The sequence below is a fragment of the Oryx dammah genome, unplaced genomic scaffold, assembly GCF_014754425.2.
Source record: "Oryx dammah isolate SB20612 unplaced genomic scaffold, SCBI_Odam_1.1 HiC_scaffold_3, whole genome shotgun sequence".
Taxonomy (NCBI): Eukaryota; Metazoa; Chordata; class Mammalia; order Artiodactyla; family Bovidae; genus Oryx; species Oryx dammah.
This window is the reverse complement of record NW_024070187.1, coordinates 84,912,615-84,924,600: the sequence shown is the minus strand read 5'-3', so window position 1 is coordinate 84,924,600 and position 11,986 is coordinate 84,912,615. Positions and strand designations below refer to the sequence as shown.

Below are 11,986 nucleotides of genomic sequence, written 5' to 3'. Positions count from 1 at the left end.
TATTTTAAATGGAGGAAAAGCTACAGTAATGTAAGCAAAATGCAGGGGTCCACTGAGGTTTCTTTCACAAACAGAACAATGAAGTACTCACCATAGGCTTTCAGGGCCCTGGGCTTTACTGGGAGTTTTCTTTAGCCTTATGTATAAGGAGGGAGGTACGCAAATTCTCAGTCCAAATTAAAGGTAAATCTGTGTCATGCTAGGATTTCACTTGGAAGGCCATCTTAGAGTTGGCTAGTTTTAGGGTATAGAATGGGCTTCCCAGGTGGCACTAGTGGTAAAGTGGTAAAGCACATTGGTAAAGTGCTTGCCAATGCAGGAGACATAAGATGTGGGTTTGATCCCTGGGTTGGGAAGATCCCTTGGAGGAGGGTATGGCAACCGATTCCAATATTCTTGCCTGCAGAATCCCATGGACAGAGGAGCCTGGCAGGCCTCAGACCATCGGGTTGCAGAGTTGGATATGACTGAAGCGACTTAGCACACATGCTCACAAACTATAGAATGTCTGAGACAATGAGTTGTTCCCCAAAGCTTTTCTATAACTATCCATTGCTCAGTCAACTTTCATAACAGTCAGGTAAGAATAGGGGACACACAAAGGTTAACCAGTATACCCTTGGTAAGTGTAATTATGTATGTGTGTGTGCTCACTTGTGTCTGAGACTCTTTGTGACCCCATGGACTGTAGCCTGCCAGGTTTCTCTGTCCATGGAATTTTTCAAATATGAATACTAGAATGGGTTGTCATTTCTTACTCCAAGGGATCTTCCCAACCCAGGGACCAAACTTGCATTTCTTGGGTCTCTGGGCATTGGCAGATGGATTCTTTACCACTGCACCACCAGAGAAGCAGTAAGTGTAATCCTAGGAGTATTCACAGGTACGGAGGGGAGCTTGGTTAGTTTTGTTGGGGCCAGGAGGGCAGAGAGGGCTTATTAGAGGAGGTGACCTCTGAGCTGGTTTTGAAGAATAAAAAGGATTCATTCATTATGAATGCAAGGAGAGCATCCAGGCAGAACAAGTTTTTATAGATGGAGGCGAGATATTATTGCTCCTTATCACAGGAACAAAATGAGGTGAGGGCAGTGGTGAAAGACAGGGTTGGAGAGATACCTAATTTTAATCACCTGTAGTATTTTTGTTTGTCTGTTTCTCTTAATATTACTTCTTCTGGCTCTCCATTGACACTATCACCTTCATCTCAATCAGACAGAGCTCCTTCATTATTTCCTGATTGTATGTTTCTCTTGAGCTAGATGGAAAGTTCCTGAGCCACGTCTTGTGATTCTTCAGTGTCTTCTATGTTAATGTCTTTGCAGAGCACCGTATGGGTCACTGCATGTTGATAGATAAATTGCAGAGGTATATACTGTAGGGCACTGGAGTGAGGTGGAGTTCAGAGAAGAGATGGGGCTTTAAGTGGATTTGAAGGATAGATATGATTGATGGGACAGTGAAGAGCATGGTAAATGGGGTGATCTTAAGAGGGGCAATGACACGTAAGGGCTGAAGGATGTACAAGGGTAGCAACTGTGTGTTCCCACAGGCTTTCATAGGCACATTCATTCATTCTTTTATTCTGTCAGTTTGTTCTTCTAACTCGTCAACTAGCATATATTCACTCTATGTTCTGCTCAAATTGTTTCAGTTTCTGGGAATAAAACAGTGGTAAAAATCCCTGCCTTAAGGAGCTTACCTTTTGTTGCTGCTGCTGCTGCTAAGTCGCTTCAGTCGTGTCCGACTCTGTGCAACCCCAGAGAAGGCAGCCCACCAGGCTCCCCCGTCCCTGGGATTCTCCAGGCAAGAACACTGGAGTGGGTTGCCATTTCCTTCTCCAATGCATGAAAGTGAAAAGTGAAAGTGAAGTCGCTCAGTCTTGTCCGACTCTTAGCGACCCCATGGACTGCAGCCTACCAGGCTCCTCCGTCCATGGGATTTTCCAGGTGGGGGGACATTAAATATTTGAGCCTCACTGAGTGGGAGGGAGGCTGTGACACTGTGGAATCCACTCTTTCCTGAGCAGTATTTTCAATGAATATGTAGGGGGAGGGGCTTCCTTAATTTTTTTTCTTTTTGGAAGAAGTAGAGTTGAATTTTATGCCACTGTTGTTCCTGGGATTAGGTGAGGAGACTTGGGTTCTGTTGCCAGCCTGGAGTTTGGTGCCAGTGGTTAGCTGATTCAGTTGAATCACTGTGTGACTGTCTGGACATCAGGTGATTCAGGGAACTGACAGTGCATCAAATGCCTGATGTAGACGTCTCCAACCCCAAGCTATAATGGGACATGCCCTAGCTTGGAAACTGAGCAGTACATAGGTTTTGGCCAAAATAAATGTGGGAAATAAAGAAAATGGAGTACTTTCTTAGACAAGGAATTTTAACTTTGAAAGCTGATAACTTGCAATAATATAATTATGGAGGTGGGAGTCAAGAAATATGTAATATAAAAGGGGAAAATTACTAAATCTTTTGAAAACTGAGAGACATCAGCAAAAACAGAGGTAAACTGAACAGTCCATAGGTTTTGACCAAAATAAACGTGAGAAATAAAGAAAGCAAAGTGTTTCCTTAGACAAGGAATTTTAACTTGGAAAGCTGATAACTTGCAGAGGCGGAGGCCGGCGCGGGGCTTTTGATCAGCACGCTCGCCTGGCTGTGGGCCCCAGGCCGCTCTGCCTGGGACCTCTGCGCCTGCGCTCGCCCGGCCGCTGCCTGCTCCCCCGGTGCGGCCGCGGTCCAGGCTGCACCACCCCGCCTGGGTACCTGGGCGATCCATGGGCTGCAGCGAGGGCCGTGATGACAGATTACGGCGAGGAGCAGCGCAACGAGCTGGAGGCTCTGGAGTCCATCTACCCTGACTCCTTCACAGTATTATCAGAAAATCCACCCAACTTCACCATTACTGTGACATCTGAGGCTGGAGAAAATGATGAAACTGTCCAGACAACCCTCAAGTTTACATACAGTGAAAAATACCCAGATGAAGCTCCCCTTTATGAAATATTCACCAAGTTAAATCTAGAAGATAATGTAGCAGACATTTTCAAATTATTAGCGTTACAGGCAGAAGAAAACCTTGGTATGGTGATGATCTTCACCTTAGTGACAGCTGTGCAGGAAAAATTAAATGAAATAGTAGCTCTAATAAAACCAGAAGAGAAGAAGAAAAGAAACAAAAAGGAAAAGAAGCAGAAGAAGCTGAAAAGCAATTATTCCATGGTACTCCTGTTACAATTGAGAATTTCTTAAATTGGAAGGCCAAGTTTGATGCAGAACTCTTGGAAGTTAAAAAGAAATGGATGAAGGAAGAAGAGCAAGCAGGAAAAAATAAATTAAGTGGGAGACAACTATTTGAAACCGATCATAATCTCGACACATCTGATATCCAGTTCTTGGAAGATGCTGGAAACAACGTGGAGGATGAGTCTTTGTTTCAGGAAATGGATGACTTGGAGCTGGAGGACGATAACGATGATCCAGACTACAATCCTGCTGACCGGGAGAGGGACTTGACCAACTGATGGACCATTCCTGTCTGCAGAGAGGCTTGACTGCCACAGCATCTGTGGCTATCCTGAGAGGGTGTTGATTTTCCTTTCCCTTTTCTAAGAAAAAAATAATTTTCAGGAGAATATTCTTCTGATGGCTTTCATCATTGAACTTAATAAATTGATCTTAAAAATTAAAAAAAAAAAGAAAGCTGATAACTTGCAATAATATAATTATGGAGATGGGAGTCAAGAAATAGGTAATATAAAAGGGGAAAATTCCTAAATCTTTTGAAAACTGAGAGACATCAGCAAAAACAGAGAGGTCATTTATTTTTCTTAAATGATTTAAGCTATCAGGATTCATTACAGTATTTTGTGAACTACAGGCAACACCTAGCCCTGTAGGTCTAGACATTTCTAAGTATTTCTTATTGGCTTTAGTTTTTTTGATTTATGGACACTGTCTCCTTAGGAAAAATGCACATATGCCCATGAACACAATGTGTATCCACCAACTCAGGGGTTTCATGGATCTCCTGAGAGCCCCACTGTGCGCAACCACCCTTTTGTTGTGTTCAGTCGCTCAGTTGTGTCCGACTCTTTGTAAACCCCATGGACTGTAGCCCACCCAGCTCCCATCTGTCCATGGGGTTTCCTAGGCAAGAAAACTGGAGTGGGCTGCCATTTCCTTCTCCAGGGGATCTTTCTGATCCAGGAATCTCCTATACTGATCAGGGTTGCAGGGGGTGGTTCTTCACTACTGAGCCACCTGGGAAGCATCCACTCTATCATGGTAGAATTTCGATTATTTTTGGCAGAACAACAGGGCAGAAATTAAGAGAAAAAGAGATGCCTTAGATTATGTCTGTTCAAAGTGGATAACTAGTTTACTTCCAAAAAGAAGTTAAGATTTTCTTGCCAACTTTATCACCTGTGACCAATGGCCAAACCACTCTGCCAAGAATTCTGGACGTATGTTCCCAATACCCAATCTGAAAAAACTTCACGAGATTAGTAATAAACCTATATAGTTTTTTTTTTCCATAATAGAATTTTTTTGTGTTTAGTCGCTCACTCATGGGTTGTAGCCCACCAGGCTCCTCTGCCCATGGAATTTTCCAGGCAAGAATACTGGAGTGGGTTGCCTGTTCTTACTCCAGGGGATCTTCCCAACCCAGGGATCAAACTCACTTCTCTTGCATCTCCCGCAATGGCAGGAGATGTTCTTTACCACTAGTGCTACCTGGGAAGTAGAATTTTAGACACACTTAATTCACTGGCTGTCCTTCTGGCATTCATTCATCAAAGCACTCCATAGAAAAGTGGCTCTACAGAAGGTTTTTGAGCATATATCCTAATTTTCTGTGGGTAGTACAGGTTTGTGTTTGAGGGTGAGAGCTTGAAAATGAAAATGTTAGATCTGGATGTGGGTTTTGATAGAGGAGTAGGTGAGGAGATATTTCATTTTGATGAGATTGAGTTTGTCCAGGTCTTTTGCTGATTTGTGGACTTGGATAAAATTTGGTGTGATCAGCTTTTTTTTTTTTTTTTGGTATAATCAGTTTTGAGGTGGTTTTTCAGCAAGGTTAAGGTTTTATTTTTTTTTATTTTTTATTTTTTTAATTTATTTATTTTTTATTTTACTTTACAATTCTGTATTGGTTTTGCCATACATTGACATGAATCCACCACGGGTGTACGTGCGCTCCCAAACCTGAACCCCCCTCCCACCCCCCTCCCCACAACTTCTCCCTGGGTCATCCCCGCGTACCAGCCCCAAGCGTGCCATATCCCGCATCGGACATAGACTGGCAATTCGATTCTTACATGATATTTTAAAGTCTTTCATGAATACCAGATTTTAGAAAATACTTTGATAGGTCAGGGTTTGACTGACTATAGAGTTTTATATGAATTTTGGGAGAGCAAGTGCCTGACTGAATAGCTTTTTTAGGAAGTGCTTTGGTCAGGACAGTTCTTTGCCTAACAAACCACTCTTGGATGACTGTATGGTAAGACAACACCTAATTAAACAGCCATTTTGGGCTGCATTTTAGATGGGTTGGTTCTTTGCTTATTAGTTATTCTTGAATAGTGTTTTTTGTACATACAGGTCTTAGCTGATCACTGTTTTCCAACCAGCTGTGGAAAGGGAAACACTTTTTTGATGTTTTTTAAAGTTTTTGGAGAGTTTGTTTAGAGGCAGCTGTTTTGGATGAGTATTGATTTGTTTTGGGTGAGTCTGTTTGGGGTAGCTCCTTGCTGAACAGCTTCTTTGGACAAAAGAATTCTCTGCAGATCAGCTTGTCTTGGGTGAATTTGTGTAGAACCAGGTCCTGGCTAAACAGTTGCCTTTTGATGAGCTTTGGATGAGGAAGCTCTTTCCTGATAAGTTGATTTCATATAAACTTGAATAAACATTTGGGGATGAGTTTGTGAATGGTAAACTTTGTTGATTAGCTGGTCTCCAGTGAATTTGTTTAGAGCCAACTCTTGGCTGACCAGTTATTTCTGGATGAGTTTAGATTGGTACTTTTTTTTTTTTTTTTTTAACTCATCAGCTGGTTTTAGAACAAGTTGAATTTGATCAGAGTTTTACTGAGATGAAGCTGGCCTGAAAGCAGGTGAATCAGACTGTGCTCTTTTCTTGGTTTTACTTTTCCTTTGCTGACTTATGAGATTGATCAGTTCTGTTCAGTTCAGTCGCTCAGTCATGTCCGACTCTTTGCGACCCCATGAACTGCAGCACGCCAGGCCTCCCTGTCCATCACCAACTCAAGGAGTTTATCCAAACTCATGTCCATTGAGTCGGTGATGCCATCCAACCATCTCATCCTCTGTTGTCCCCTTCTCCTCCTGCCCTCAATCTTTCCCAGCATCAGGGTCTTTTCAAATGAGTCAGCTCTTCACATCAGAGAGGTAAACAAAAAAACTAACACTGTCTCTTAGAAGAAAAATAAGCGAGTAAATTGGTGGTAGTGTCTTTATTTGATACTCATTTTACTGGGCGTTCTAATATAGCTTTTATTTGGCTGTACAGTTAAGCTGTATGATTTTCTCGATTGTAGACCCCAGGCTAAATACTCCAGACAACCTCCTGATCATATTTTAAAATCACCAGATGTCAAGGATATCCTTAAGTGTCTATTGTTGGACAATTGTTATCAATTAGTCTCGGTAATTTATGTTAACTATTAGGAGAGACTTTTGATGTGGGGTGGGGAGGAATTTCTTGTCTTGGGCCTCACTTTAGTGTCTAGTTTCACATTGTATCCTCTTCCCCATACCCTAAACCCAGCTGAGTTCTGGTCTTATAACTAATTATTCAAACACATAGCTGTTGGATATTACTATTTTTCATACAGTGGTGATGAGCTGGAAGGTTGCCAATTTGTTATCTCTGATGTAAAATATGAATAGACAACACCAAATATACAGTCATGCCCAAGGCCAACATCTTGAAGTTTGGATGGAGGTGGAGAAGTCTGTACAAGAGATTGCAAAGGAGCAGCACCACAGGAGTAAAACTTGGAGGGGACAGTTTTAGACAGGGCAAAGTAAGAGAATTTTTGAAGAATGACAAAGGTGGGGAGTTGATAAGAGATCAAGTGTAATAGCTACCAAAATAAGTCCAGTGGCAGGTGGCTCAGTGGTAAAGAATCCACCTGCCAGTGCAGGAGATGTGGGTTCAGTCCCTGGGTGCGGAAGACCCCCTAGAGGAGCCAGTGGCAACCCACTCCAGTATTCTTGCCTGGGAAATCCCATGAACAGAGGAGCCTGGTGGGCTACAGCCCAGGGGTTCACAGAGAGTCGGACACGACTGAGCTACTGAACAACAGCAACGAAGTCATTGGTGAACTGAGGAACTGGGATCCTGGGATGAAAGCTGAATCAGAGGACACTGAGAGGTGAGTGAAAGGTAAAGATGTGAACACAGGATGATAGGATATCAGTAGACAACTTGGCCTTTTGAAGACTTTAGCTGTGCCTTGGTGAAGAAATAAAGGAATAAAGGTGCTGGGAAGGCAGGGTGTTTTGTATCTAGAGCACAAATAGAGGGTTTGATCTTTGGCTGAGGCACTGTAACAGGAGTAAAGACAAGTAAGATGGAAACAATTGCAGGCAGATTTGTAGATGTGGTGGCAATACATTGAGGGAATTGTTAAATGTTAGGTAAGTTCATTTACTAAGAGCTGAGGGAGGAGGGAAAGAGACTGAGCTTTTAGGCTGAAGAATATATAACATAATCCTTTTAAAACTGAACTGGGCCCTGTGGAGTTCCCCCAGGGTCAGAAGCCTTTCTGTGTCTCCCATTTCTTGTTTATAGAAAAAAGGCTTTAATCTAGACCTTCCCTGAGTTCCAAAGAGCAGATTCGAAGTTACTACCTGGGAAAGTGAGAGAATGCAAAACAAGGGAAAAGCAAGCCCAACATAATCTCTTCCATGACTGTTAGCTTAAACCAATGCCTTGATTTATGACCCAACACTGTTGAGATAATGTCCTGTGGCTTCAACCAGCTGGCCCCAAACTGACTTAAAATTGATGACACAGGGCGGGCCAATTAAGAACTGAAACTCCCGAACCATCACCAATGCTCTAAGTAAATGTAAAATGCCACAACCATCACCTTTTTCTCTCTCCTGGAAAGAAGTTCAGGGATCACAAGACCATGATTTAATAGTCTGCTTTACAGAAACACATAGTTCAATCACAATCACCACAGTGACACATCAAGCAAAAAAAGCAGTTCCAGGAAGTCTGCGTCTGTATGTTATCAGGAAGCTAAAATCATGAAGAATCTTGCCCACCCACCTTTATCTTTTTTGCCTTTATAAACCTTGCAACCTGGCCAGGAAACAGGGTGCTTTTGAAACAGTCGACATCTCCCATCTTCTGGGTTGGTGCCTCCTTGACTACTACACCTTTCTTTGCTCCAGACTTTGATGTTTTTGCTTGTTTGGATTCACTGTCCATCCAGCACATGACTTGGGTTTGACAACACTTTGCAGTGTGAGTGAGCATGCCTGACTAGAGACTGGTGGTCTGGGGCAAGCTTGTCTAGTAATTCCAGTTGTTCTGCTGTGAGATCATTTCCAATAATCCTCAACGACTTGGTTAAGTGGTGTGGGTTCAGATAGCTGTGTTTTCAGTGAGAAGTCTTTATTATTATGGACACTTAGCCATGGTGCTGAGGATAGTCAAAACTTCAGGTCAAGGATGGATCTAACCAAGGATCCTCACTTGGGATTATCCCTCTTCAAATCTCTTCCTCCTCCCTATTCTTTCCAGCTGTTCACTTCTTCTTTAACTGAAACAACATGGAAAAAAATAAAAGCCCTTATAGGGAAACTCTCTTATCTTCTCAACCTACCTGCATGTGGGCTTATCTTTCTTACTACAGTGGCAGAAGTATCCTTACTCCTACTGATGGACAACTCCTCTGCTCAGATGGCAAAGAATCCACCTGCAATGCAGGAAACCTGGGTTTGATCCCTGGGTCAGGAAGAACCCCCTGGAGAAGGAAATGGCAACTTTTCCATAAGGAAATTGCCTGGAGAATCCCATGGACAGAGGAGCCTGACGAGCTACAGTCCACGGGGTTGCAAAGAGTCAGACAACTCAGCGACTAACCCTTCCATTTACTTTCTACTTTTGTTCTGGATCCCATTCTTTTCTACTTTCTTAAGAACTTCACCTTTTCAGTTCCCTTCCCATCTCATTTTCCTTGGATCATTTCTATCAGCAATCTCCACATTAAGAAATACAAAACCAAACTCTCTTGACTCTACAGTCTGCCTTATTTTTGACTTCAATTCCCAAAAAAGGAATTGTTTGCATTTTCTCTCTGTTTTTTCACCTCCCTCATTTCACAGAAGCTTCCATTCCCACGACTCCATTAAAAACACTCTGGTGGCTCAGTGGTAAAGAATCCACTTGCCAGTGCAAGAGACTTGAGTTCGATCCCTGGGTCAGGAAGATCCCCTCGAGGAGGAAATGGCAGCTCATTTCAGTATTCTTGTCTGGGAAATCCCATGGATAGAGGGCTACAGTCCTTGGGGTTGCAAAAGAGTCAGACATGACTTAGCAACTGAACAGCAATGATCTCCAAGATGCCAGAGCTAAGGGATACTATTTGGTTTCCATTCTATTCAGCCTTTTGGTGGCATTTGTACCATAAACTACTGCCTGCTTCTTGAAATACTTTTCTTTCCCCTCCTAGCTTCCATGATACCACTCTCCTGGTTTTGCTGTTACCTCCCTGATTGTTCCTTCTAGTTTTCTGAACTGTGTAGAAAAGTGAGAGTGCCTCAGGTGTAAACCTGAGCTTTCTTCCCTTGCCTTGCCTTCTCATTCATTCTCTTCCCTTCCCTTTTCAGCTCCTTTACCACCTATCTCCCTATATGATCTCATTCAATTCCAAGTCTTTAAGTAAAATTTCAAATGCTTATAACTCTCATATTTATATTTTTGCCCAGAGTTTTCCTATAAAGTTCAACCTCTATATCTATTAAACTGCTTGGGGTCTCAGTCTGAATAATAGTCATCTTGAACACAGTGTACTTCAAACTGAATACTTGATTAAACTCCTCTCAATCTCATTTTTCCTCAGGTCTTCATTATCTTGGTAACTGGCACCTTTGCCCTCCCAGTTATACAGATCAAACATTGAGACTTTGTACTTTATTTAACCCTTTTTGGTGCGTCCTGTCTATACTTACTAAAATATATCTCAAACTTCTCTTTCTCCAGTTTTGGTATTTCCCCCCAATTTTGTGGGTCTTTTAGCCTTGGTACCATTGACATTATGGACCAGATGTCTATTTTTTTCAGTGAGACAATCTTCTATATTGTAGCATGTCTAGCAGCATCCTTGGTCTCTGCCCACTAGATGTCAGTATTGTCTCTCCAGTTTTGGGAAAAAAAAAAAAGTCTCCAGATATTGCTACATGTCTCCTGATGGATATAATTTGTACCCAGTGAAGAACCACTGACCTAGTTAGTCTAAGACAGGATGATCTCTAGCATGAATTGCTGCAGTAAACTCCAAACTAATCTCTTGCCTCTTACCCTCTGGTTCCTGGTCCTAGGTACCATGACATCGATGGCTGTGATGTCTTTTTCATTAATCCCCTGCTTCCATGCTGATTCTCCTTCAGCTCATTTTCTAGATCATTTTCTATGTTATTCAGATAATGTCCTGCTTTATTTAGCATCCTTACTGGCTTTTCACTGAATCTTGAGTAAAATACAAACTTATTATCATGGTTTACAAAATCTTTTAAAAAACTTGCTACATTTTTAAATTTGAAAAAGCCTTAAAATAATTTGGTTTCTGTTCACCTCATCTGGTACCAGTTCCTGCACTGTGTTCCTGCACTTCGGATTCCTTCCTATTCTCCTCAAACATGTCAGAGGCTTTGTTTTTGCTTTTCCATTCATCTGAAATCCTTGGTCCCTAGATGTTTGCCTCAGTGGTTTCTTGACTTACATGTTTTATTTTCAGAGAGAACTTTTCTGGAATACTCTAATGCCAAGGAAGTGCTTTCCATCACTTTTCATCACATCACACTGCATGCTTTCTTCACAGTTTTAACTGCCACTTCCAGTGACCTTGTTTATGTACTATTTACTTGCATGTTGTATGTTCTGTCTAGAAAATGAGTTTCATGGAAGTGAGGACATTGTCTTTTCTATAGAGATCTTGCAGCTGGGTACATAATAAACACTTGATAAATATTTATTAAACAAATGAATGATGCAATTTGTAATAGTGGAAAGAGCAGTGGCATGTTAAATTCAGACTTGTTTGCATCTGAATATTGTCTTTGTTTCTTGAGGTAGGACTGTATTGCTATAAACTTCCCTCTTAGAACTGCTTTTGCTGCAACCCATAGGTTTTGCTTTGTTGTGTTTTTATTGTCATTTGTTTCTAGAAATTTTTTGATTTCCCTTTTGATTTCTTCAGTAACCTGTTGGTTACTTAGAAATCTATTGTTTAATCTCCATGTGTGTTTCTTATAGTTCTTTTCTTGTAATTGATGTCTAGTATCATAGTGTTGTGTTCGGAGAAGATGCTTGATACAATTTTCAATTTTCTTAAATTTACTGAAGTTTGATTTGTGACCCAAGATGTGGTCTATCCTGGAGAATGTTCCATGTGCGCTTGAGAAGAAGGTGTTTTCTTCTGCATCTGGTTGGAATGTCCTGAAGATATCAATGAGATCCATCTCATCTAATGTATCATTTAAGACTTGTGTTTCCTTATTAATTTTCTCTTTTGATGATCTGTCCATTGGTGTGAGTGGGGTGTTAAACTCTCCTACTACTATTGTGTTACTGGTAATTTCTCCTTTTATGTCTGTTAGTGTTTGTCTTATGTATTGAGGGGCTCCTATGTTGGGTGCATCAGTCAGTCAGTTCAGTTGCTCAGTCGTGTCCGACTCTTTGTGACCCTATGAATTGCAGCACGTCAGGCCTCCCTATCCATCAC

At 41.7% G+C, this 11,986-nt stretch overlaps 1 pseudogene; it reads left to right on the top strand.

Moving 5' to 3' along the window:
• Positions 1 to 2,729: 2,729 nt before the first annotated feature.
• Positions 2,730 to 3,744, top strand: LOC120861403 (annotated as a pseudogene).
• The last annotated feature ends 8,242 nt before the right edge of the window (positions 3,745 to 11,986 follow it).